Genomic DNA, 26701 nt, shown 5'->3' on the forward strand with positions numbered 1-26701 from the left:
ACTTTCAGAAGGTTCTTCCCTGGCCATTAGTTTTCAGTCAGGCCAAACAAGAGCTAGTTGACAAGGAGGTTCAAGCCCATATTTTCAATGGGGCTGTAGTTCCCGCCTCTGGCGTTCATTTTCCCTTTCTCAGTTCAATTTTCCTCGTACCAAAACCAGATGGGGGATTTCACCCAGTGATAAATCTCAAAGCCCTCAGTGTCTTTGTAGTGTATCGTCACTTCAAAATGGAAGGGATTCATCTCCTCAGAGACTCTTTCCTGCTGGGGGATTTGATGTGCAAAATAGATCTCCAGGTCACTTATCTGGTCATTCTGATTTCTCCTCCTCATCAAGAGTATCTGCAGTTTCAGTGGCAGGGTCGCCGCTGGCAGTTTGCCTCCCTCCTGTTCTGCTCCATGGTGCTCCACAAAGCTTTCACACCCGGTGATGGAGATCTTGTGTCGAGGGGACTAAATATAACAATATATCTGGACGACCTGCTCCTCCTGGCCCAGCAACAGGAGATGCTTCATGTTCATCTCCGGCTGACAACCTCTCTCCCACAGGACCTGGGGTTTGTCATCAACCTAAACAAGTCGGTCCTCGTGCCTTCTCAATGCATCCAGTTTCTGGGCTTCATTATTGATTCTCAGCTGTGCCAGCTTCTTCCCCCCATAAGACTTCACGGTATTCGCAGTCAGATCAAGTCTGTGCTGAAGAAAGGGTCTCTCTCCCTCTGGGTTGTAGTAAGAATAAGAGGAATGTTTTGGGCCTCTATTCAGACCATCCTTTCAGGGCCATTAGTTTGTTTGTTTGCATTTATTTATAGGGCACATAAACGGTAGGTATCTAGGTGCTAGTTTCATTGTGTAAGGGTAGGTTATTTATAAGACACTTTTTTTTTTCAAGCGTGGGTCCAGGATTCGAACCTGTGTTTGTTCTGCATGGTCTTGCTTCCAGGATTCGAACCTGTGTTTGTTCTGCATGGTCTTGCTTCCAAGACCCGCATGTTGCCACAGAGCTATCCTCCCATCCCATTGCATTAGCGCGCACACTTCAGAGGTTTAGAATCTCTCATTTAATGAAGGGGGCTCCATATGCGCAGATCCTGATCCTCTCCCCGGAGCATCACAAGAGCTCCAGTGGTGGCTCCAGCATATCGAAGCCTGGAACGGGAGAGCTGTATTTGGTCTGCTCCTGATGTGGTGTTGGAGTCACATGCCAGTCTGTCAGGCTGGGGGAAAGATGTCAGGAAATTTCCATGGGCGGAAAGCGGTCTGTTCAAGAGAAGTCTCTGCATATCAGTTGTCCGGAGCTTCTGGTGGGCTCCTTTGTGGTAAAGAGTCTGGCCAAGGACAAGGTGAACTGTTGCATTCTTCTGAGAATGGACAATTTCTCAGTGGTACGTTACATCAACAAACTGGGAGGGACGCACTCCAAGGGGCTGGCATAGCTGGCTCAGGATTTTTGGCACTTCTGTCTCAACAGGGGAATAACGCAGCAAGCAGAGTATCTTCTGGGCCTAGTAAACACAGTAACAGATTGGAATTTCAGGTTTTTCTGTGATGGAAGAGACTGGAACCTGGATGTAGAAGTCTTTCACCTTCTGTCAGAGGTCTGGGGTCTGTTTTGCACCAACGTTTTTGCCCTGTGCCTCAATTGTGAGGTGTTGTGGTTCTTCAGTTGACGTCCGGACCCGGAGGCTCTGGCGGTAGATGCGTTTCTTCAGAATTGGAGGTGCCTCTAGGGCTATGCATTTCCCCCCTTCTTGCTCATCCCTCAGGTTCTCCTTCAGCTTCGCAAACAGCAGGCGTGTCTGGTGCTGCTTACCTCATTCTGGCCAGGCCAGGTGTAGTTTCCGGCCTGTTAGAACAAGTGGTTCCCTGTCTCCTTCCACAATTTCATCTTCTTCCCACAGATCCCGGGGGAAGTCTGCACAAGCTCGTCCTGAAGAGACAGCTGTCTCTCATCGCTTTAAAGATTTCTGTGATTCCTGGGTCTTCCCGGGCCTTTCGGGAGTTGCTTGCCAAGTTCTCAGGAACTCTTGGTCAAGAGCCCCTCAGGTTTCCTACTCTTCTGTGTGGGCATGCTGGGTGGGCTGGTGCATGGACAGGAGTGTTGATCCCTTCTTACCCCTCCGGTAGAAGTGGTCAGTTTTTTTGTGTCATTGTTCAAGGAGGGGAAAGCGTATAGGATGATACATAATTTCTGTTTGGCAATTTCGGTAGGATATGCACTAGTTAAAGGGGAACCAGTGGGAAAGTATTTCCTGGTCACTAAGGCATTGCGGTGGATTAGGATAAAGGTTCCATCTAAGGCTAACTATTCTATCTTTTAAGATCTTAATCTGGTTTTTCACCTGTTTCAATCCAGGCCTGATAATTAGTATTTGTCACTTCAACACGTCTCCCAAGCTAGCTATGTTGTTATGTCTTATTTCCATTAAAAGAGTTTATGATGTCAAGGCCTTGGATGTGGACAATAAGGTGTATTCTGCTGAAGGTGTGACCTTCTTTGTCACTCACAGGACCAAGAATTTCACCACCTCAATTTCTTATCCTTCATTCCGGAAGGATCAGAAATTATGTGTGGTAAACTTTTTGCAATCTTACACATGTATGACTTCTGTTTACTGACCCTCCTCTACCTCTCAGCTGCTTTTTTCCATTAGGAAACAATTTGAGGCAGTTTCCTCTGCCACATTGGTGTGTTATGTGCGCTTGACTATGATGGAGGTGGGGTGGACGTCTCCATTTTTGAGGCTCATTCTTCTAGGTGCTCTATGTCCTCAAAGTCAGTTTTCCTCAGGGAAAGTTTGTAAGATCTCCTTAAAGCATCGGATTGGTCCATGGAGTCTCCATTAAACAGATTTTATCATAAAAAGGTCCAACATGTTTCTAATGTGGTTTTGTAGGCGCTTGAATAATATGCCACCTCCAGTCTCGATATAGAATGGCTAACTCTCCGCATTGACGTGAGCGGGGATTTAGATTCTATTAAGAGACAAACAAGTCAGTATTATCCCTCCCCCCTCATAATGTGTTTGCTTTGTTGTAGTTCCCTTCTGAGAATGTTCAGACAGGCATTTCACAAAGTTTTCTGAAGGAGGTCCATCGTGACTGGACATCGCTATCTGTATGCGTTGCAGTACTCGGTTGGACTTTTGTGGTTCTTGGTTTTGCCTCTCAGCTACAGAAGAGGACAAGGGACTACCTGAATAAGACTTTATAATGGAGCATGGTCCCCCATTGCTGGAGAGGGGCATGGCTGCCATCTTGGAATGTGGTCCTCTCCTAAACTGTTAATTTGTTGTTATACATTTTTTAAAGAAAGACTTTAATGTTTCAAAGCATGTTATTTTCCTTTGTTGCTGTTTCAAGAGTAAAGAAGTTGAAGCATTATACTCTCCTCAGTGTCTTTTAATAGAATCTAAACCCCTGCTCACGTCAGTGCAGGGGTTAACCATTATGCTGCTGACAGCAGTGAAATGTGTTTTAAGAAGGTATGTGTCAGCCTTCAGTCAGGGGGGCTTGCTTAAGGTGTCGGGGAAGTGGTGTACATGGACTGAAGTTTCTTTTCGTCCTCTTCAACATGGCGCTGACGGCTATAGAAAGGAAGGGGGGTGAGGGCTGTTAGGGCCACGTGAGTGTGAGACCAGGTTCCCACGCAAAGCGCCAGCTCTGCCCTTGAGTGGTAAGGGGGTTGGGGGGGTGGGTGAGTTGCTGAAGCCTCATTAACCCTATGGTCTTTCTTGCCCGGGTTGCAGCGCCTCTCCCAGGAATTGGAACGTCTGACGTTCCAAGATGACCGAGCCAGAAGTCAGTGTTGGCAGATGAATGACTCCCTGGCCTCTTGCCAATCGCATGACATGCTATTAATACAGTGCTGAAGAGGGCTCGCCCCAGCTGAGCCCACTTAGTGCTTGTCTCGTGACAGGACGAATTTGCTCAATGTAACTTTCCATCTCTGCAGCCTATAATAACTCATGTGCTCCGGCTGGAGCAAACATATGTGTTCTTGTTGCTTTAATGCGGAAGTGAGGAAGCTTTCCTGTCTCCTTACCCGTGATCTATGGCTCTCCCCAAATGTCTCTGTAGCGAAATGGTGTATTGCCTTTTTAAGACAGCGAGATAGTTCAGTGTGTAAAGTACCTGGTACTTACCCACCTCGTCAGCCTTGAAGCCAGCGAGATTGAATTTGTGTAGTCGATAACTGGTTATCATGGGGTAGTGGGTAGTAAAGCCACCTGTCGGAATCATCATTGCCTTAGCTCATTCATTTCCTGCCTCTATTGAAAGTGTGTGGATGATGTCTAACTACTTACTCGTGGATACAACTGACTACTGCAGTTTGTGCCCTTTGGGCCTAGGAATCAGGGATTGTGTATCAATAATGGCTACAGAACACTTTAGCTAGGGCTCAACAAAAGGAATACTGGGTTTCTAGAGCGTCAGGGTGGAAGAGTAGCTTGATTTCGTACACAGGTTTATCTTGAGAGGACCTAATGCCCAGTGTCCATTGTCCTATCCCTTAATCTGGCAAGCAAAAGAGTAGGGTTGCATGCCTTGGAAGCGTCCCTCAGTTCACTTACAGTCTCAGGGCATTTAAAGCACACCTGCCTGCTTCTTCTGTGGTTTTGGCAATCCGCTTCATCAGATATCACTCTCCTCACAGTTGATATGTTGATCTACCGAGTTCTGTATTTGTCGTTCTAGCACACTTCCACTGGGGCAAGACCTTGTATCTCCGCCTCTTCCTCTGGGGTCACCTCAATATGGACAGGATCCCCCACATCCCTCTGCATGGGTACTTGTCTGGATGCAGTTATGGTTTCCCCCCAGCTGAGGGGCAGGGGGTGCAGGGGGCAGCGATAACTGCAAATTGCTCCTTTGTATAGCACTGACATTTGTCTGAGTGTTCACAAAATATGTATTTTAATGATCAGGTGTATGCTATTTCTCCAGTTTGAGATTGTGACAATACTTGCAACTATTCATTTTCAGCTGTGTATAGTCAGTGTGTTTGGTGGATGAAAATGAGAGGCCTCTGTTTAGGGCTGATGTCGCTACTGCAACAAACGGTCTATTTTTGGCAGGCCGTCAACCGGCATCTTCTCGTTGTTCTGAATGCACCCTATTTGCCTCACCAATTTGACCTGGTTGTCACTGTACGGGGATCTTGTTCTCCTCTGTTTTCTCCAATTGCCTCTCATTTCTTGTCCTTCTCTTACCTCTGCAGCTGGTGGAGAGTTTCCCTGAATATTGGCAGGGGCAGGATCCTTATGCTGTGGCGCGACCAGCATAGCCAACTAAACTAGGGAGGGGCTTTGATTATATAACGGAGGATATGGCAGCTTTGCTGATTTCTGACTCACTATAAGAGTCAACGTTCAAAGATGCAGGGCGAGAGTGTGTGATGCTGATACCCCTTGGGCCTCATTACGACGATTGCGGAATGGGTTAACGGGCGCCGCTAATGGTGGCGGCCCCTTTAAACCCATTCCGTAATATTACGAGGTTCCCTCACGGGACCCGATGTGGACGTCTGATTTTACTAGACGTCCAGAGAGGGTCCCGCGAGGGGACCAGGGAGCTAACAATGGGCCGGTCGTAATCGGCCCATTGTTAGCTCCCTCACCCATCCCCATTGAGCCCTATGGGGGCTCAAATGGGAATGGGGAAAGTCCGGGCCCGGGTTCCCTGAAGGAGGAACTACCGGCCCTCCAAACTCAGAATGGCCCGGTAATTCCCCATTCAGGGAACCCGGACAAGGGCATGGCTACCTCCAAAGTCGTAATGAGGCCCCTTGTGTGTGAAGAATGGAGAGTATCAAATCTTCTTTGGGAAGTGAATGCCCGTACAATATGTTTTTTTCATCAAAGTGAAATATGCATTTCTGTTTACCTTGTAATTGCACTTTGAATTTGAAATTTGATTGTGAGGTCGTTCGTCAAGTTGACGTCCCCTGATGGTACATTTGAAATATCTGCTTTGGTTGCCTTTGTTTCCATTTCTATTTGCTGTAAGACATGGTGGCATGTTTGAGCAACATTTTCACTGTTTCCTTAGATTCTTTGGTAAGATGATTTCCATTCGTTCAGTGGTCGAAGTGTACGAAAAGAAGTAGTGGAATTATGTTCCCTGCTGGCCTGCCCCAGCACCCCACAAACCCAATCACGCAGCCCCCTCCCACACACAATCCAAACCCCCGAACACACATGTCATTTAAGGGAATGTTCAGTGCATTGCACTGAAGTGCAAGCTTCAACTTCTTCCGACACTTTTATTTTAAAACTAAACCGTTACAGAACGGTTTCTTCTTAAAATAAAAGTATAGGAACAGTGAAACTTAAAAATAAAAAGTATAGGAGCACTGCTCCCAATCGCCCCTGCCCACTTCGACCTCTGCATTCGTTGAGTATTTATTTAAGTATTTATTTATTTATTGAACATTTCTAATACACCTATACACAAGTGTTTCCAGGTGCCACAAGACAAGAAGGGGTAGGGGAACATATGTTATGTTATGTTATGTTACTTGAATTTGTAGCGCGCACGGTCGCCCAAAGGCATCATGGCGCTAGTGAGGGGGCTGCTTGGCTGAGAAAGACAGTAGGAAGCCAGGGAACTAGAATAAAGTGGTCTTCAGAGCTTTCCTAAAAGCCAGATGGTTGGAGATAGATTTGAGTGGCATTGGGAGGATGTTCCAAAGCTTGGCCGTGGCGATGGAGAAGGCTCTGCCGCCGAGTCTTTCCCGGTTATACCTAGGCACGACAAGTAGGTTGGTGGTCGAGGAACGGAGATCACGTTCCGGGATATATCGGAGGAATTTAGATTGGAGAAATTCAGCTCCAAAGCCGTGGATTGCCCGATGGACAATGCACAGTGACTTGAACTTAACTCGCTGAGGCACTGGGAGCCAGTGGAGTCGGCGGAGAACTGGCGAGATGTGGGCACCATGGGGAGAGCCAGTGGCTTATCTGGCTGCCAGGTTTTGCATATGTTGAAGTCGCTGGAGAAGGCCTACCGGTTGAGAAAGGTATAGGGAGTTACAATAGTCCAGTCGTGGGAGGACTAGTGCAGCCACCACGGGGGGGCGCATGACTTCCGGAATCATGGGAAGGACTCTTCTTAGAACCCTGATCTGGTGGTGGGCGGACTGACAAACAGCTGAGACCTGATTTGACATAGATAGAGAGGCAGGGAGAATAACCCCCAGATTCTTCACTTTGTCAACTGGACCAGGCAAAGGACCCAGTGTCGCAGGCCAAAACGCGGGAGTCCATAGTAAGGGGTTGGGAGGGCAACCCACCAACATCACTTCCGTTTTGTCGCCATTGAGCTTGAGCCAATTCTGGTGCATCCAGGCCCCGACGGCCTCTAGGCAGCCATAAAGACACGCTGAGACCTCAGTTTGATCCTGATCCAAGCGGATCAGGATTTGAGTATCATCAGCGTAGGAATAACAGTTAAGTCCATACGAGTGAATGAGGCAGACCAGCGCCCAGATATAAATATTAAACAGAATCGGCAAGAGAGAAGATCCCTGAGGGACACCGCAGGTGAGAGCACAGGGGAAAGAAAGAAAAGGGGGCATAGCGAGGGTCTGAGTGCGGTCAGAAAGAAAGGAAGTGAACCAAGCAAGAACCGGGCCAGAGATCCCGATTCGTGCCAGACGTGAGAGAAGGATAGGATGGTCCACCGTGTCAAATGCGGCAGACAGATCCAACAAAATCAGAGCCCCAACTCCACCCGCATCAACAAGTCTAGACATATCGTCTTGCACTGAGACAAGCACACTCTCCGTCCCTCTCATATGAATCACAGAGTAGAAAAACTGAAAGAAACAAAACGGTTGTATTGGCCCTTTGACAATCCTACCATGCAAGTGCAAAAAGAAGGTGGTGAGTGCTTGTTGGGAGGGGGTAAGAGGGAAGTGCAGGTGTGGAGAGCCCCCAAGGGAGGGGTGGGCAAGTGCCAGGGGGAAAAGAAGCAAGGGAGGATGAGTGCAGTGAACAGCCAGGGCCATGGTCCAGGAAAGGGAGCCCGAGGGCAAGAGCTGGCAAGGGATGTTGGGGGGACTGATAGAGGGGGGTGGCCCCTGTATGACTCTGAAGACTGTCCCATTTTTAAAGCGTGGCCTGCAGGACACACACAGTTTTTTCAAAGCGGGTACATGAACCCACTGAGCTACCATTCCACTAGCCACACCTGGAGCTTACAGAGCACAAACCATTCTCTAAAGGAGGCTGATTACACTACTTAGCAGTCTTACTACATAATGTCCTGTAAATAATGGCATTCGGATTAGGTGTGATAATCGGAATCTGTTCCGATGAGAAAGATTAAGGGCCTCCAGGGAACTTTATGTCTTCTTTCCACACAAAAATAAAAAACAAATGTGCACACTCGGTCAGAAAAAAAATGTAGGATGCTGCCAGGGTTGGAGCCTAAATAAAAAAAGTGGGGGGACAATGGTGCATGCATTGGCACGTGACATCACAGAAAGTGCGCATAGCAGACATTTAAGGGTGCCTTCATATAGAGTTCTTCTGGTCTTGCGGCTAACAGTGCTGCCTTTCAAATGTGCAAACCGGTTTCTAGAACCGGTCATGAAGCTGCACACTTCATGTACAGTGGTGGAAATGGAAAAAATGTGAAGGTGGATCGCACAAGGGGCGGGTGGGGGCTGAGTTTGGAGGAGGGGATAGAGTTCCGAGGAGGCAGATGTGGCAGTTGAACTCCGATCAAAGGATGTTCAAAATAGTTTTAAAATTGTGCAATTTCTTTCATGGCTTGAAAAGTACACAAACCATAGAAAGATACTCATGTGCGTACCTTACTATGGTTTGTCTACTTTTCAAGCCATCTTCTCAAGACTACAAATACCAGAATTTTGTAGAGGAGCAGTTCCATGTCTCTGTAGGAAACCCCACCCACCTACCTCCTATATGTTGGAAGCCTGAGATTGTTCCATGTTTGACACCAGCAGTTGTGCCAATACCACAGCAGATATTCGAAAGAAGGTACGCATTGAGAAAACCCTATCAAATGTATCCCCGGAAAGATGAGGGAGGAACTCCCTAAAGGAATATGAAAAGGAGCAGAGGGAGAACATAGTGATGTCACAAGAAACATGTGTGACGCCCTGAGAATACTGGCTGAAGAGAATGTATGGATCTCACAAGAAACTGATGATGAAGTTAAGAATCGAGTAAACTTTCATATGCGAAAAGAAGATTGCACATGCGCGAAGTGCTGCAGAAAATGCAAGCAGTTCAATAACTGCACAGATGCTGTGACGGAAGTAGACTAAGTCATCATAGAAGCTGGCTATAAGTAGCGAATAGACTGCAGGCAAATCCGCCATTGTATAGGAGATGGACATCGGTGTCATGAATTTAGTAAGCCCAGACCCATCGAAAGGAAAGGCCGAGAATTGTGTCACAGCAAGAATAAACTGAGATTGTGGAAGTGCATATTGAGGCTGTCTGGCCTGGTATCAAAACTGAAGCAGCCACGGTCGGTTATCTCTTCTTGAAAGCAGTGAATGTGCAAAGGATGAATCCTCCCTTGTTAAGGTGCAAAGAAAGAACACCAAGAGCTCCAAGTTTTATTCATTTAAGACCTTTAACTGCTGCAAAATGGACCAAATTGTGGTCTTCTGTCACGTGAGCCAAGGATGCAAATAGAGTTGAGCTTGGAGTCCAAGAACAACGATGTCGAGAGCCTGCTCTCCTGTATATTCCCACAGACAAGGATACTTTACCAGGCCGAGTTCAAAGACAATCTTCATGTCAGAAGACATGGGTGATGAGAGATGTTGGGCTAATTGAGTAGGGAGGTAAAGTCAAGTCCACCTTCTGGCACCTGTGTCTGGGCTTATGTGCTGCTAAGTGAACCGAATGTTCCAGACATGGAACGAGAGTTCCAACAAATTATAGTATAACGAAGGGCCTTGTAGGTTGAAGATCAAAGATAAACTGTCTACTTAATAGTGTTGAAGATAAAATGCTTTTAGAAGTAGGCATAAATTCTCCACCTGACAGTAGGCAGCCAATCACAATCCTAGTCACTAAGCAATGTATACTTAGATGTTCCCCTTAAGCCTATCACAGTCTTTGATAGATTTTGAATTATTTTCCACATAGTATGATGTCACCTTTGATGTATTTTTTGCATACAAGGATGTTTTTATGGTAGTATCGTCGAGAGCTGAGCGAACGCCATTGATGTCCTTTGTAACCTCCCTGTTTTAGATAATTTTTAATAAAACAGCAACCTTTGCCATCTTCCTGAGTTGGTTCGATTATTTGGACTCAGAATTACTCTGCGATTCCATCCATTGCATGCACGTTGCTAAAGAACCAAAAGTTCAATCTATTTGGGAAAGGCAATGATCACTGGGTCCCATGCTTTACGGCTCGATAATGTAATCTGCTCTGTGTGCAGTGTGCTCGCACAGAGCAGATTACATTACTGAGCATGTTAATCTGGGGGCTCGGTTATCATTGCATTTGCCAAATTAATTCTGATCTGTGTGCACAGTGCGCTTTTTGCTCTGTCAGGCAGTCTTTGACTCTCGGCGAACCTGGGGGTTATCTTCGGCAGAGGAATATCCAGCATTGCAAGAGTGGGGGGGAGAGCCACAAAAAAAAGGCCTCCTACTTTTCCACCCAAATGCAGTGTGCGCAATTCCATATGGTCTCATTCGTGCCCTCAAACCGGCCACCCCACCCTAATCTACTTTTTGGTAACATTAGTGGCTGATGGCATTTGTACAAATAACAAAATAATTAAACTGCAGAATCATTACAGATGCAGGAAACTCATCTATGGAGGGCTCTGTCCAGGCACTTTGTGGAAAAATACATGCAAACCTCCTAATTTGCATATGGATTGCACCAACAGAAGTGACTTCACAGAAAAGGACATTGCATGGAGCATCGTCTTTGATAGTTGCAGGCAGCATGGAAGTTACTTTACAATAAGTGAGCCAAGTGCAAAATATCTAAATTGGACTATCATTATATATGGAGTAACTCTATAGTCATTAGGCTGTTTTAATAACAGCATGATATATTAACATAAGCTATGAGGTGAATCAGAATCACTTACAGAGCTGCAGATAAGACACAATGGGCCTTATTACACGGTAGGCGGTGGACCAAGGTGCTAGTAGCACCTTGGTCCATGCCGGTAAAATACCGGCACCGCCTTGGAGGAAAGGGGAATTACTGCCCTATTCCAAAGTTGGCGGGGCGGTAATTCCCCCTTCCCCCATTGCCCTTCCCCATTCCCATTTTTGCCCCATAGGGCATAATGGGAATGGGGAAGGTGCTAATTACGGTACCGCAAATTGCGGTACCGTAATTAGCACCCTGGTCCCTTTGCAGGTTGGTTTTTAACGCCTGCTAAAAAGCAGGCGTTAAAGTACCAAACCGCAAAGGGACCTCGTAGTAAGGCGTTAAGGGTTAACCATCACCGGTACCATTACCGGTGACCGTTAACCCTTACCGCCTTCCTTGTAATGAGGCCCAATGTGATTTGCCCAGGATCACACACTTTGGTGAAATGGTGAAACGGGGATATAGACAATGTAAGCAACTGAGCACATCTTCCCATGTTTAGTTGTTATGCATATTTATTAAGGTTTTGCTTTGCATTTCATGTGCTTAAATACTACTTTATTTATAGCAATGCCTTAGAAGCAAACCACATTACATAATAAACTAGCCTTCCATTGTAAACTAACTTTACACTATATACATTGTCATAGAAATAAGTTGAGCAATAAGTGTATGGCTTTAGTTTTATTCCCTTTAAATATATGAAAATAGAACGTGAATTGACAGGTCTTCAGTGAAACGTTTAACACACAGTAGTTTTAATTAATTAAGACATAGATAAAACAAGTATTAAATCATTGGACACAAATTCAATCAATATGTCATAGGAACATCACAACATATAGCCTACAAAGGGCTAACCTTCATTTGGAGCATAGAAAGGAGCAACACATGTAATTTGCAATGGTTAGCATATTAACAAATGATGCTGGTTTTGTGACTCTGTTGTTAAACAGAGACATGGGCCTCATTCCGACCCTGGCGTTAACCAAGGCGCTATTAGCGCCTTGGTTGACGCCGGTATTTTTCCAACTCCGCCATGGTGAATGGTGTAATTACCAGCCCATTCCAAGGTTGGCAGGGGCGGTAATTCCCCATTCACCATGGGCCCTTCGCCATTCCCATTTTTGGCCCATAGGGCTCAATGGGAATGGGGAAGGCGCTAATTACGGCACCGTAAATTACGGTGCCGTAATTAGCTCCTAGGTCCCTTTGCGGGTTGGTTTTTTAACGCCTGCAAAAAGCAGGGGTTAAGTACCAACCCGCAAAGGGAACTCGGAATAGGGCGGTAAGGGTTTAACGGCACCGGTCTCGTTACCGGTGACCGTTAACCCTTACCGCCCTACTCGGAATGACCCCCATAAAGTCTTGACATGTTTCAGTTCTAAAGTGTCACATATACAGAACTTTCATCAGGAGGAAGTTGTGTGCTTTGAATTACTATTCAGCGGCCAGCTTGTATGAAGGTAGACAAACACACCTGTCAAGATTAAAAAGATATTCTATGCAAGCTATCACTGCTAATATAGGTCTCAGAAAGTTCAATCAATGAACAGTGAACCAATCTTCAAGGATAAACAATTACCTCATAGTGGTTCTTGTGGGGGCGTACAACTTTTCTGATGAATTGTAGTAGGAAAAATAAGTATTCCTACAGCATGGCTGCAAGAAAAGCAAGGGATTAGCTTTCCATTCGCACACGGAGCGTGTGGCTCTCTTCAGACAAACATAGTAGCATAGGGGGAGTCATATTCAAAACATTCAAAAATTAATGTTCCACCCACCTGTAGTGGGAGCTTGCTTTCCTAGCTGTGCTATGGAGGAGTCTGGCCAATAGCGTGAGAGTGAAGTCACAGCCAATCTGCTGGACTGTCAGTCCTCAAGAATACACAGACGAGAAGTCACTCACATCAGTGATGCGTGGAGATGCTGTCACCTAAAGTGATGAACAGAAGTAAGGGCGCTTAATGGGCAATTAGTTGTATTCCCCCCATCCTGCATTCAAAGTGAACCTGACAAATCCCCCTTGGGTTTTAAAGCCATAGTCATTATTACATAAAGTATGCAGTATTATGCACCCTCTCACGTATCACTCCCTCCTATTCACATTTCTAAAGACAAAGATCTATGCCAATAGGTCCCCTCTCCCTCCCATCAGTGCCTAATGGCTCACATTAGCTCACAGAGCTCCTCTGGACATTGTCCTGGCAGTGGGGCACCTCTCCTGTTTGGAAAGGGTAAGGTGCTCTGCTGAGAGGAGAATGAGCGTGCTGACCCGAAATTGCTCAGCACACATTGTCCTGCCAGCGGCACACCTTTCCTGTTGGGCACTCACAATGAGGTGCTGAACGGGCGAGGTGTGCCACTGACTGCTCCCTCTCACTCGGTATGCCACTGGGCCTTGGTGATCTAATGTGCTCTGTCCGAGCGCACTGTGCGCTCACATAGAGCACATTAGCTCACATGCCAGCACACTGTGTACAGTTCTTTACCTAGGCTGGGGGGAGGCAAGCCGTATCCCGTGATCTGGCTAGAGATCTGATGCCATATCTCAGATCGGGCGAGAGCCGGCCCATTAGTCAGCACTCAATGGGCCTCATTACGACTCAGGCGGTAAGGGGTTTACAGCGGCGTAAACAGCGCTGACCCTTACCGCCTGATTCCGAGGTCCCTTAGCGCCATGCAGGTTTTAACACCTGCTTTTAGCAGGTGTTAAAATCCATGGCGCTAAGGGACCTTGTTGTTAATTACGCCACCGTAATTTACGGTGGCGTAATTAACGCCTTCCCCACTCCCATTATGCCCTATGGGGCAAAAATGGGAATGGGGAAGGGTAAATGGGTTAATGGGGACTTACCGCCCCACTCACCTCGGAATGGGGCGGTAAGTCCGCCAACCACCATGGCGTAAACATAGTTTACGCCATGGTGGTAAAGGTACGACCCAGGCGGTAACTTACCGCCTGGGTCGTAATGAGGCCCAATGTGTAAAGGAAATGTTTTGTTTTAATTCCTTAAAAACAGGGGGGTTGGGTTCTCCCTCTCAAAAAAGTGGGTTAGATGCCATTGCCATCCGCCTGCGTGGCCCCTCGACTTGGGCCCTGGATGCTACCCGATGTGAATCATACCATTGTTTGTGTCTTACAGCGGCACGCACTCTTCAGAGGAGACCTACCCGGAAAATCTGGCGATGGAACCCTCTGGAATCATAGTGACGTAGGTAATGCACCAGAACCATCTACTTGTTTCCTAGTTGGCAGGTGCGTTTACCTTTATTTCCCTAGAATTTCTCCCCTCAAAAAACCAAATTCCCGCTTTGTGATTGTGTGGTAAGGTCCTTCTATACAGTGCAGGAAATGAGCCGGAACAAGATGGAGCGGCGCTCCAGCAAAAAATGTTTTGCAGGAGTTCTCTCCACCAGACTCAGTGGGGTCACACACACAACTCTCACAGATCATGTGTTTCATCAAGCAGACTTCTTTCAGAAGGATCGATATTCGTGCTGAGTTTTCTGAAAGCAGTCTGCTAGTAGTACTGTAGGCTGCTTCCCAACCCACTCCTTAACAAGCAGTACTGTAGCCTGCCTACAGAAATTGCCAAAGCCTCACATACAGATGTGCAGCTGCTCAAATATTATATATGCCCTTCATTTCACAGACATCTCTTTATTGGGGTGATTATTGCGACAATCAAAACAGAAGAGTCCATTATTTGCTTAAAAGGTTTTCTTAATGAATCATTATAAGACATGTTCAACATTCCAGGATTGAGTTCTATATAGAGATATTGGGCCTCGTTATAAGTTAGCCGGTCTGGGAACTACAGTACCAGTAAGCTTGCCGGTAACGTATTTCCCGGACCGGCAAACTATGAATTGTGCTCGCGGGTTCCTTTCTTCGGGCCAGGACGGGACTTTGCGGGCAGAGCGGCACCCGCAAGCACAGCATGTCGGATGTACCGGCACCGTTCATAACGGTGCCGGTCCATCCGGCTTCCCCATTCCTATTGAACCTCATAATGGGGAAGAATTTTTCCCGGCGCCCAGGAATGGGCAAATACCGGGTCCGCCAAGGCTGTAATGACCCAGTAATTGGCAATACAGGTCACTTTTTTCTTCCTTGCGATGTCAACCGGAGGTATTCATGCACTCTGAGGCCTATGGGCGTGTAGCGCGTTATAAATAATAAAGCTTAATGTATGACGGTGAGTAATGCATGCGCGCGGTGACGTGATCACGTTAGGAAGCCTCTAGTAATACAGATGCCCATAATGGCAGCCAGGAGAGAGTCATAGCCTCCTAGCTAGCGCTCATTCTGGGAACTGGACACCTACTCTTATGCAAGTAAGTCATTTTAGTGAGAAGCCTGATCCCACACTAAATCACGTGCAAGGTTTCCATCTGATGACCTGGGTGGTAAACTAATCATTGCATTTTCCATTTTTTCTCTGAACAGTCTAACTCACCCTCCCTCGAGGTGTGTCATCAGAGACCAGCCACAGTAGCTTCTTCCAACCACTAAATGCTGCATTTATCAGGCCACAGTAAGTTATTTTTTATTATTATTTTTTTTTCAGTCTTTACAGTTCAACTAGTACATGCACTTAGTCGTTCTTCCTACTTTATATCTCCGCAGATAGCCAGATAGTCTCTGGACTGGGACCTTACTTATGACCCCGATCAGGCATCTACCTGGACTCCTATGAACCATCCAGATTCCTGTGTAGTCTAACAAGCATCGGCTGATTTCCAGCCTAAGGAACTCCAGCCACTGCCCCCCTGTGGGTTTTTACTCCAGAAAAGTCACAAGGTTAGCATTTCTCTTTATTCTTCCACAACTAATGGATCCACTGTCAACATATTACCTCCAAACTTGGTTCCACTATAGATTACATGAATCAGATGGTACTTACAAAAATGAAATATTTGATATGTACATATAATGTATGAGTTGAACACAATGTCAATTTTGTATTTCCAATCTCTTTCTCCACTCTTGGGTATTGAGTTATTGGTGCTTTCTTGACATATGAAATGTACACATGCAATGAAAGGTATGAAACACAGTAATCCATTACATTAGTCCTACTAATAGTTATTTCATATGTACTTTTTCTATAGAACCTAATATGCCCCTCATGAAGAGTGACCTATCACTCAGAAAACGTTGGGCCCCTCCTGCATCATCATCACAAATGAATTAAAAAGAAGATTCTTGTGATAAATAATTGCTATATTGTCATTTTTTGAATTTATGTTAAAACAAAAAGTCTGCTTGCTAGTCTTTATTGAAGAACACTTAATCATGTATGGAACTAGACCCTAAATTGTTAGTCTGCTTATCCAGACATTAGATAGTGTGCAGGGGACGTAAGTTCCCAAATTGGGAATTTTTCTCTTGTTCATATATCTGGTACAGCCTAGATGCCACGGCTATCTTTCTCTCCTCTGCACCCCAAATTACACTTAAACCTTTGACAAATACACAAATGAACACTCATAAATTTACATCTAATATAAATAGGGAGTGCATAGTGTTCATACCATTTCTATTATGATATTGCATCCCCCATTCTGTAGCATTCCCCCTCTGCTTCTACACACCCTGGCAATGTGTCCTATCTGTCCACAGACCCAGCACTAAGATGGCTCCCTCATTGGCTTCGGGTATCCTCCTGGAAATCCGTCTGGGCCTTGTTGTATCGGATGTCCGTACCCTCAGCCCCTCGGTGGCCCCCATTCCTCTGAAACCATGATACGCATCGCCCTGCCCATGAAACCTCCTCCCATGGACAGTGCTCCATACTGAGCATGTGGGGCACTTTGTCCCTCCGTGTTTGTTAAAATTAGCCCACCCAGGGCATATTTTGACAATTTCTTCTCCACTAGCTTTGCCTCCTCCTGTTTCCTTTCCTCACACTTCCTTCTCACATTTTCCTGCATTAACCTACAGTAGTGTACTATTGTGCGTTGAATTTCTGACCACGGTTTGGCCTCCATCCCCATTAACCTCTTGAGCTGCACTTGCACACATTTGGCAACCCATCACATAATATATGATAGTATAATTCCACTGTTTTGTCCCACAGCTCTTGCATTTCAAGTCTCCATTTCTCTTGAATATCTTGGATGTACTGTAAGGGGTCTTCGTCTTCACCCATTTTGCGTGCCATGATTGTGCTAATGTCTGAGGTGTCTGGATACTGCACTCTTAGAGCTTGCCATACAGCCACATGGCAGTTGTTAAATGGTGCACTTTTGTGCGTCGTGTTCTGGGTGGTTACTCCTGGGTAGCCGGCCCTTTTCCATATGTCATCTGCTACCTCCCTGAGAATCGCCAAAAGTAGCCTTTTTATATCCCCCACCGCTAGTGTTGTGCTTGCTGTTAGTCTTCCTATCTCATATATCAAATTCCCTGCTCCTGCGGTCAACGAAGGTAACTTACACCTCAGTTTGTTGCCATGGTATTTATTGAGGTCGTCCCCCTCCCTTCTCTAGTAAGAGAAATTGCATCAGTCCTGTCTTCTCTCCCTGCCTTCTGGTGTCTTTGGTGGCGGTAAATGCCCTCAACAGTTTTCCCCTCCTCCATGCAGGAAGGTCCCTGAGCCTCTGTGTATATGGAGTAACACTATCTGCGCTGTGTGATATAGCTCTAGAATGGAGTGCCCTCTCATCTTTGTCACTCCGAAGTCCACCCATGTCCTTGTCGGCTTCCCATACCACGTCGCGGACAGGTAGACTGATGGGTAGGGCTCCCCATCTCATCGTCCCCACTCCCTACTAAATCGTTGTCTGATTCAGTATCTCCACCATCACTGTTGATATTGTCTTGAAAGCATAATATTCTTAATACAGCGCCTCTTTGCTGCCCCTCCTGTATGTCAATTGTGCTCCAGCAGTCCCCCTGAGGGAGGACCTGATATTGTCTCTATCTGGCAGTGTGGCTGCCCTACCATATCTCCTGCCTCGGTCTCGCTGTGCTTGCTTTTCTCCCTCCTTGTTGTCATTAAAACATGCTAAACCCAATTTCACTCTCACTTCCCTCACATCGCGCTCATCCTCTTCCCTGCACTGTCGCTCTCAAATGAGCCGTTCCACTTCTAACTTCCTCTTCACCTTTTCCACGCCATGTCCTCGATCTCTCTCACATTCTGCATCTCTCGCTGTTTGCGATCTCGCGCTTCTTCCTTCTGTTTCTTCCTTTGCACTCTTTCACTTTCTTCCTTTTCCTCCTTCTCTCATCCCTCCACTCCTTCCATTATCGCTGCCCACTCCCTTGCCTCACTAGTATGCTTACAACCCATTACTTCCTTATTTTGACGTCTTGTTTCTCCCGCTGTTCCTTTCCCATCTGGTTTGAGCAATATTTGACTGCCTACCCACTCGTTGGGTACTATGTTCTCCAGCCTTTCCTGTCCCACGTCTATTCCCAGGTCTCTCTCCTTCAAGCACGCTTGGATCTCCCTTTCTCCCTTTTCTCAGCTCCTTTGCTTTCAGATCCCGCTGCTGATTGTCCAACGTCCTTCTGCACCTCCCTCCTACTGTATGCTGGAGGTGCAAATATTGGATTTGTATGCCCTGCCACTGCTCTCAGTTCCTGCGCTGGATAAAATACACATCCACTGATGTGCCTTCGGTCTCATGTTTGGGAGCAGGAGGGGAGGGGGCCGATGGGGTTTTCACCCACTGCCTCTTGTTGGTTCACCATCTGGTGCTGCTACACCACTTCCCCTCCATCGTCCTGGAACATTTTCCACAATTTGAATATTGCCATTCGCTTATTCAATGTTTTCCCCTTCTGTATATGCGCATGTAATGGTTGCTGCACACATTTGAGAAGCTCCCACCTTTTGGCCATGGCTTAGGCAGTTTACCCTCTGTGCTTTGTGTCCATTCCGCACTATATTTACACATTATGTCGTTATATCGCAGAAGGGACCTGCACATATGCTGTAGGGGTGTGACCCCTACATTGCTTCCATGATACATTACGTTAATATTTACTTGTCCCCAGTCGGGGCTTTTGACAGATGCACTTTACTTTATGTTAACTTCACTTTCTCAATTAACAGTTCAATTCACAAAATCGCAAGCCTCTCCGGCTCTCAATCAATATCCTGGGAGTGCTCCACGCACCTCCTTTCTACAACCCTCGACCTCCTAAGGCACAAACACCAATCTCGTGCATGCGCCTTTGGCGCACCACCTAAAAAAGCCTCAAGTCTGTCAAACCTTGATCGTAAAAAAGTTCTGTACCTCCTCGTGCTCTCTGAGTTCTATACACAAACCTCGCTGGTGACATCAACTCTATAATGCATAAGTGAAGGACACAAAATCGCCAATACCCACCCACTCACAACATTGCAGACAACATTTCTCAATGACATCAAGACCTCGACAAGTACAAACAACTAACATCCACTTCTACATCTTACAACCTAATACTAAACAATACTCAATACCACCCCACACCCAACATCTGTTCAACGCCTTCCCCTAGTTGCCGTATGGCTCAGTCAATACACTATGTGATCCGCTGACGCCGCTCGGCCACTTGCTCTCCCTAAATCTGCCACTCTGCCCTTCTGGTCTGCTGGGTGTCCCATGACCTCTTCATGGCTGCACCTTCCATGTGGTCTTCATTTTCCGTGGGTCACCTCACAGCCCTCCAGGCATTGCAACTGAAGAGTCGGCTCTGTGCTGATCAAACGTAGTGACCCTCCTCTGCTACCAATGTGTAAAGTAGTCCAGCGGACCAGGGGTTTGCATCACAAATCACAGCTTGGCATAGTACCTAGGGCCCATTGAACCCTCCCTTGACAATGACGGAGGACACAGCCATAGGGCAAATTAGAATTGTCTTTTATTTTCCGACAGACTGGAATCATACAGGAAATACAAAAATCTCCGGCAATCACAGCTTCGAGCCCATGTCATGAGTTTTTAACTAGTAATGACATTGCAATCTCCAACCCTTCCCCGAAAACCTAAGAGACAGCTCTATTGGGTAGCTTGGGTAGTAACACCTATAGGTATCCCCTATATGAGTTGTCTAACTGGTTCTTCCATGTCTGGTGGGTTTGCCTGAGACTTCCCCAAAGACTATCTATTTTATTGTTGCATGGTCGTAGGATGGCCATTGACCCGTGCCCCATTACACACCACCGTAGGATTTGTGGTCTCTGATTGGCTGGAGCAGGTCCCCCCAGGCCTCGGATCCTGGTCTGTTCTCAGCGCTCAGTGTACTTTGTCAAGGTAATGAGAAAGACTGTGTGTCCCCATTGTTGCCACTGGGATAGCCACCTAGCCTGGGAGAGTGCCTGCAGGTTGCAATGTTTGTTGGCCAGCACATGTAACAATTCTCGTCTTCCCTGGGAACCGCTTCTCTTCTCACCGCGGGTAAATGACCATTGTTTGGCTTGGCTGAGTCATGTGGGGTAGGACCACAAAAGTGAGCTTTTTGGTCTGAAATTAGTGAGAATTTAGTCTGTTATTTTGCAGGTGGCTCCCTGCCCCGGGAGCCAGGAATTGTACTCCCGCCCTTGTCCTTGGCTTTGAGCACTGGCTCCGTGCTTCATGCTGCAGAGTCTGCCTCTCTTCTTCCCTTATTCTGAGGCCTGTGGCTTCCTGTGAATTCACTACAGTCAGTCTATGGTTTCCATATGTATATATATATATTGTATTATTCTCCTTAGAGATTAGTAGTATTTGGCTCTTCCAGGTTCCTTTTGTGTCCCTTAGCTCCATATGGTTAGTTGCAATAAAGCGGTTGCAAGTTTGCTCGGTGTGACTTTTGCTTTCTTGCATTTCTGCGTTTGGATAGTGAAAAAGAAAGGCTATCTACAGAACTGTGCATGCATGTTGTTTGTGTGTGCACGTGTGTGTCTGCGTAGCTTCGTGCAGGAATGCTAGTTTACTTTGTGACTAACGTTAATATGTCGTGGTGTCACTAAAGACGTCAGCACGGCTGGATATTTATCATTAGTCAACCTGGTCCAGTGATGGAGTACCTATATCTGTGAAGACATCAGCTGGATAGGGTTTGAACAGTTGCCTAAGAGAACATCTGTTCACATACGTGGAATGCACCAGTCCACCTGGGGTTGGCCAAACAGCAACTGACAGCTCTCGTTTCTCATCCTTTGGGCTGCCATCACATGTGGGACACAAGGGCCATTCCAGGGACCCTCTATTCAACTCTATCATTCTGTTTAAAGTCTCTGTTCCTGCTCGTCTCTCTCGTCTACACCTTCTATCTCCATACACAAGTTTAAGCCTGACACGCTGATAGCATACATAGCTTGTGTCAGATCCTCCCTCCCAACATTGCCTCCTCCTCAAGCCTCCTGTAGTGAACACAACCTTAACGATTTCAGCCTGATTCAGAGCAGCCCATTTGAAAACAACTGCCACAACCTACATCATCTCTCCCTCTGTTCCTGGCCCCCAGCCCTAGAATACTCCTAAAACCCACCCACCTTCACCCGAGGCGCAAATCTCACATTCCTCCACTTCTACTGAACTATACAAATGCCCTCCTAGTGCTCTTGATGACTAAGGACACTACCCAGTCAAAATATTTTACTGACTTTATCGTCTCTCTTCGCTCACACTTCCATGAACTATATTCAAACTTAAAAACAATCCTGGCTTCTCTTTGTACCCAAACTATGTCTTCTTCCTAATCTGCTAATGACGTTTACCTCATTTTAGATCTTAAAGATCACTCACACCCTAACCACCCACCCATCCTCCTTTTCATTCTCCTTCTGTGCTCCCACACTCAACATTACATTGTCAAGCCGTCAACCTTCTTTACGCCTCCTTCAGAGTTCGCTCCTATCATTTGGTCAGCCATCCCCTCGAATACTTCAGGGGACTGATTTGGTATGTAAACCATCAAACAACTAGCACCACAGACCTGCTCATATCTCCGGTCCCTCTTCAACCTCTCACTCTCAGCTGGAATATTTGCCTCCTTCCTCGAATATGAAGGGTTCTATTCATCGTTAAGAAGACCTCCAGTGAACTGAATTGTCTAGCCAACTACCCACTTGTCTCTCTTCTCTCACCACTGTAAACTCGGGGAATGTGTGGTCGTTGACAGGATATCCAGTTAACTTGTGACTACCAATCCCTGGGGTCCTCCTCAATCTGTGTTTTCCAGCTGCCACTCCACTGAAATTACACTAAACAATGTCGCTGATTTCCTAACTTTTGCTCTCTATCCAAGCACTCTTCCATCCTTATGCTCGTCGACCTAGCTTTTGCCTTTAACACTATTTTAAATCCCTCTGTCCGACTGAACCTCTTGGAATCCAAGCCACTGCCCTTGTCTGGATGGCCTCCATCCTCACTGCTCATTCCTTCTCTATATCCGGGAACACTGGTACCTCTGATACCAGCCCTCTACCAATAGGAGTCTCCCATGCCTCTGTCCTCAGCACACTACTCTTCATCCTCACAAAACCTCCCTCTGCAAGCTCTTCATCGCTTATTACCCTTTTGCTGGTGATACCCCAATGCTTTTCACATTCACTTCTGTGCCCCCTCACTTCTCCTTGAGGACTGCTGTCTCCCTCTCAGTCATCTGTTACTCAATAACACTTTTTATATCTTCTGCCTAACTCCGTGATGAATAAAGTAATCGATCTTCAGTAATTCCCCAGTTCATCTTCTCAACCTTCTTTCCCCCAGACCTTTTCAACCTCTCTCCCAAGGCAGGAAACCTCTGGGATCAAAACGGAGGGCTCCTGGTCATGACCCTATTCTACCCAGGAGGGCTAAATTGTTGTTAGACACAAATGAACGGGTCGGTAGAGAAAAACACAATGAACCACCAACACTTTAAGCACATGGGGAAAAACAAATCTCCCCAATCAATAATGGTCACTCCCCTTCATTGTTTCAAAATGTTTCATTGTAGTTTGGAACAATCACATACAAATGTCTACTAGGATACACAACACAGTACAGCAATATTGGATTTGATAAGGCAAAGTGAATTACAACGAGTATATCCCCAAGATACATAGCTTGGAGTGAGGTACACAAGGTCTACAACATACATATCCTACTGTCAAGGTTCATCAGGACAGGGGTCATAACAAATGAACAGGTATAACACAAAATGCAAGTGAACACAGTTACAAGGAGAAAACAGTGAGTGTTTTGCAGCACGGTGACTCAGAAAGTCAATGTCAAGTGTTGGTGGTTCATTGTGTTTTTCTCTACTGACCCGTTCATGTGTGTCTAACGACAAGGAAACTTCTGGGTACTCTTTGACAGGGATCTGAAGACCCATCACTCCTTTGCCACCAAAGTCACTGTGATCAACTACAGGTAGACACCTCCCTCTCCACTATCCCAGTAAATCACTCATCTGCACACAAGTCCTCAATTGTCTTAACTACTGCTCTTCCCTCGTACAGGGACTTCCTCTTTGTTCATTTTGCCTGCTTGATAACATTCTCAGTTTCACCATCAACTCCCTCTATAATCTACCCAGCTCCTCTCGTACCTCACCACACGGCCTACGTGTCGAATGGCTTTCACTGTGGAGATGGCCCATCTACAAGTCCCTGCCACTTACCTTCAAATCCATTCATCGACTGCTCCCCCTCTGTCTGCCTCTATCTCCTGCTCTTGCCCCTTATGCAACCTTTGCACTATCACCTTGTCAAGCTGTCCGTCCCCCTATCTACACTGGGCACTTTATCATGTGTGCACTTCTCCCTCCTTGCCTCTCCCCACTGTAAATCTCTTCCCTCCGGCACCAGAACCCACACCAGCATGAACTCATTAGACTCCTCCCTGAAGCTCCATCTCCTGTAAGTGGAATGGGCCCACTCTTCTCGTAACCATATATTCCCCATCAAAACTGCTGCCCCTGCCACAAGTATGCATATTGCGACATCCCGCTGCATATACTGCTTGTGTCTGTTACGCCTTGTCACCAGCACAAGGCACGTCAATCTCTCATCACCAACCAGCTCTATTTTCACTGCCTAGTGCCCATGACTGTTAAAAAAGCCACCTGCTTGAAGCAGACATGCCAAGTCTCCCGCAACTCATGGGAGTCTCCAGCAGAGGGAGACAACCCCTAGCACTCGCTCCCACCTAAAATAATGAAAACCCCAATGCAATCCTATGGGGAAATGCCTTTCTGCTGCTTTCTGGAGAAAACATCCCCCTCCCACCTGGTCCGGAGTCTCTGCATTTCTGTTGAAGGACTGCCCAGTCTACTGTATGATGTTCTATAACTGCTTCTGTTCAAAGCATCAGATCCATAAAAAGTAACTACAAATACAAAAAAAATGGTGCTACTTCTGTAAGGTTCTATGTAATTTTACCGAAGTAAACTTCAGAGTGGTAAATTTTACCAAGGTAAAAAATACTGAAAAAGTACAGATTCTAAATAATTGGGGGGTATCCCCAAGCCCCCATTATTCTACCCTTTTAACCCCATCACCACCCGTTTTATCGCCTTACCCCGCTACCATATATATATTTATTTAACATTTTCGGTATTTATTCGGTATTTTTTACTTCGGTAAAACTTCCCATGACTTGAGACCCAGCTGTACCTGTAGACACTGTGTACACAATTGCAGAAGAAAAAAACAAAAACACATCACTTCCTCTTAGAGAAATCCCAATAACCGCAGAGCATTGTACCAAGTGCCCACAGTTCCCAGGGAGTTTGCATGTGAGCGGCAAGAAGTATAAAGCCCGGCTTCCTCTCCCAGAAGTAATCAGCCAAGATGAAGGCGGGTAAACCTGCCAACCCACAACACCTGGTCACATGCGCATTTCTGAGAAAAGGCTGCGCCTTAAAGTCATAGGACCAGCTGACCCTTCATTACACGTTGTCCGTTTCATATAGCCAGTCGTGATGGCCTAGCACATGAAGACATGGCCTACTTATGCGAATAATGCTCAAAACGAGCAGTGTGAAGTTCAGTTAAACACTTTACTATTTGCGAGTTTTAAATTAACTTCCTTGAGGATTAGACATAACATTCGAAATATATACAAACATGTTTTTTTTTTTTAATGGTGACTTTTGTATGATTTTCAGTAAACATCCTGAAGTGTGCAAAGGTGCTGGCCAGCAACTTCTAAGCCCCTGCCAGACAACTTGAAAACTGAACTCACTTATCTTAAAATCCACAAACCCAATTTTGCATACAGCATATGCAATGACATGTAACTGCTCCCTGGGGTGGGGGTCACTCAGTGTGTTGTGTGTTAAGCATGCGTGTTTAATACATGCAGTTTACTACGGAAACCTGTGACCCGTGCTGGACGGCCAGGTCTGCTTCAGGCTCATTGACTAATAGGTTGTTTATAATACACAAGTGTTCATGATACCCCCCGCCCCCCCCCCCCCACCCTCCAGTAGCAGCCCAGAGGTTTCATTGGCCCCTTTGGAAATGAAGGTGGGCTTGTAGAGGTGACTGTGCCAGAAGCCGGGTGTGGTGGTCCAGCCCAGGGGTGGCCTACGGTACTGAAGAGCAATATTTAGGCGAGAGCCTGAACGGACAGAAGCTTTTTGTCTTTAACCGGAAATGAATGCAGGCAACACATCCAACCAGGGGCCCTGCACAAGCATTGACTGGGGCCTACAGGTTATAAAATGCCCGGGGGCCCTCTCTGTGCTATGGGGAAAGAGGTCCCCACACTGTGCTTTGACACCTGGCATTAGAAGGTATGGGTCAGTCTCGTTTGGAGAGTCATCTGAGAGCTACTGTCAGAGGCTTCCTCCTGGCATACGCTTTGGAAGGAGGTTGGCGCGCAGAGGAGGCCGGTGTCAAACGACTGCACCAACAGACTACTATAAGTTAGATGCGCAGCCCTTCTAGGCCCACAGATTAGTGGCACATTCTCGGGAGGATAGCTCAGGGGCAACGTGGAAGCAAGGGTTCGATCCACGGGTCCGCGCTTAGAAACCTCTGGGCATTAAGCGCGTTATAAATAACCTATCATATCACCTGTCAAAGTAGATAAAGACAGGTGGGTGGGGGGAAGAGAGAGAGAGATGGAATAAAAGAGGTGAGCTGAGAGACCTAGCTGGAGCCAAATATCACGCAATTTTAGATCACTTTTGGGGATCCAGAAGCAGCTGAGCAGCTCCCCGCCGCATGGAATACGGGCGTGCCTCTGTCTCCTACAAAAGGTCACGTGTGGCTGGTTTCCTTTCCTGGGCTGAGGATGCATATCCCCCTGAGAGGTGTGCTATATAAATGTGTTCCCGGAGGGGCTCTAAGGGGGCGGGTTGCCACCTGCAGCCATCTCGACCTGAGGTTTAGATCGCCCATTTAGGAAGGAGAGACACGCAGGACATCACGAGTCTAAGAACTGAGCAAAACTGTTATGACTTAAATAAAAAGGTGATTATGAACCGTGTGCGTAACACAGCGTAAGATCGTTATTTGTCACGAGATTCTCTGCATTCAAATCTGTACCTGTCAGCCCCAATGGGACCGCTAGGGGAACTGCAGTGCATAAGACAAATCCGCGTAAGCAGGGAAAAAGGGGCGACGTCACTGGCAAGGGAAGGGCGTGCCAAATGGGCGCTGACCCCGGTGTAGA

The sequence above is a fragment of the Ambystoma mexicanum genome, chromosome 4p, assembly GCF_040938575.1.
Source record: "Ambystoma mexicanum isolate Mex_15411 chromosome 4p, UKY_AmexF1_1, whole genome shotgun sequence".
In the NCBI taxonomy this organism is placed as follows: domain Eukaryota; kingdom Metazoa; phylum Chordata; class Amphibia; order Caudata; family Ambystomatidae; genus Ambystoma; species Ambystoma mexicanum.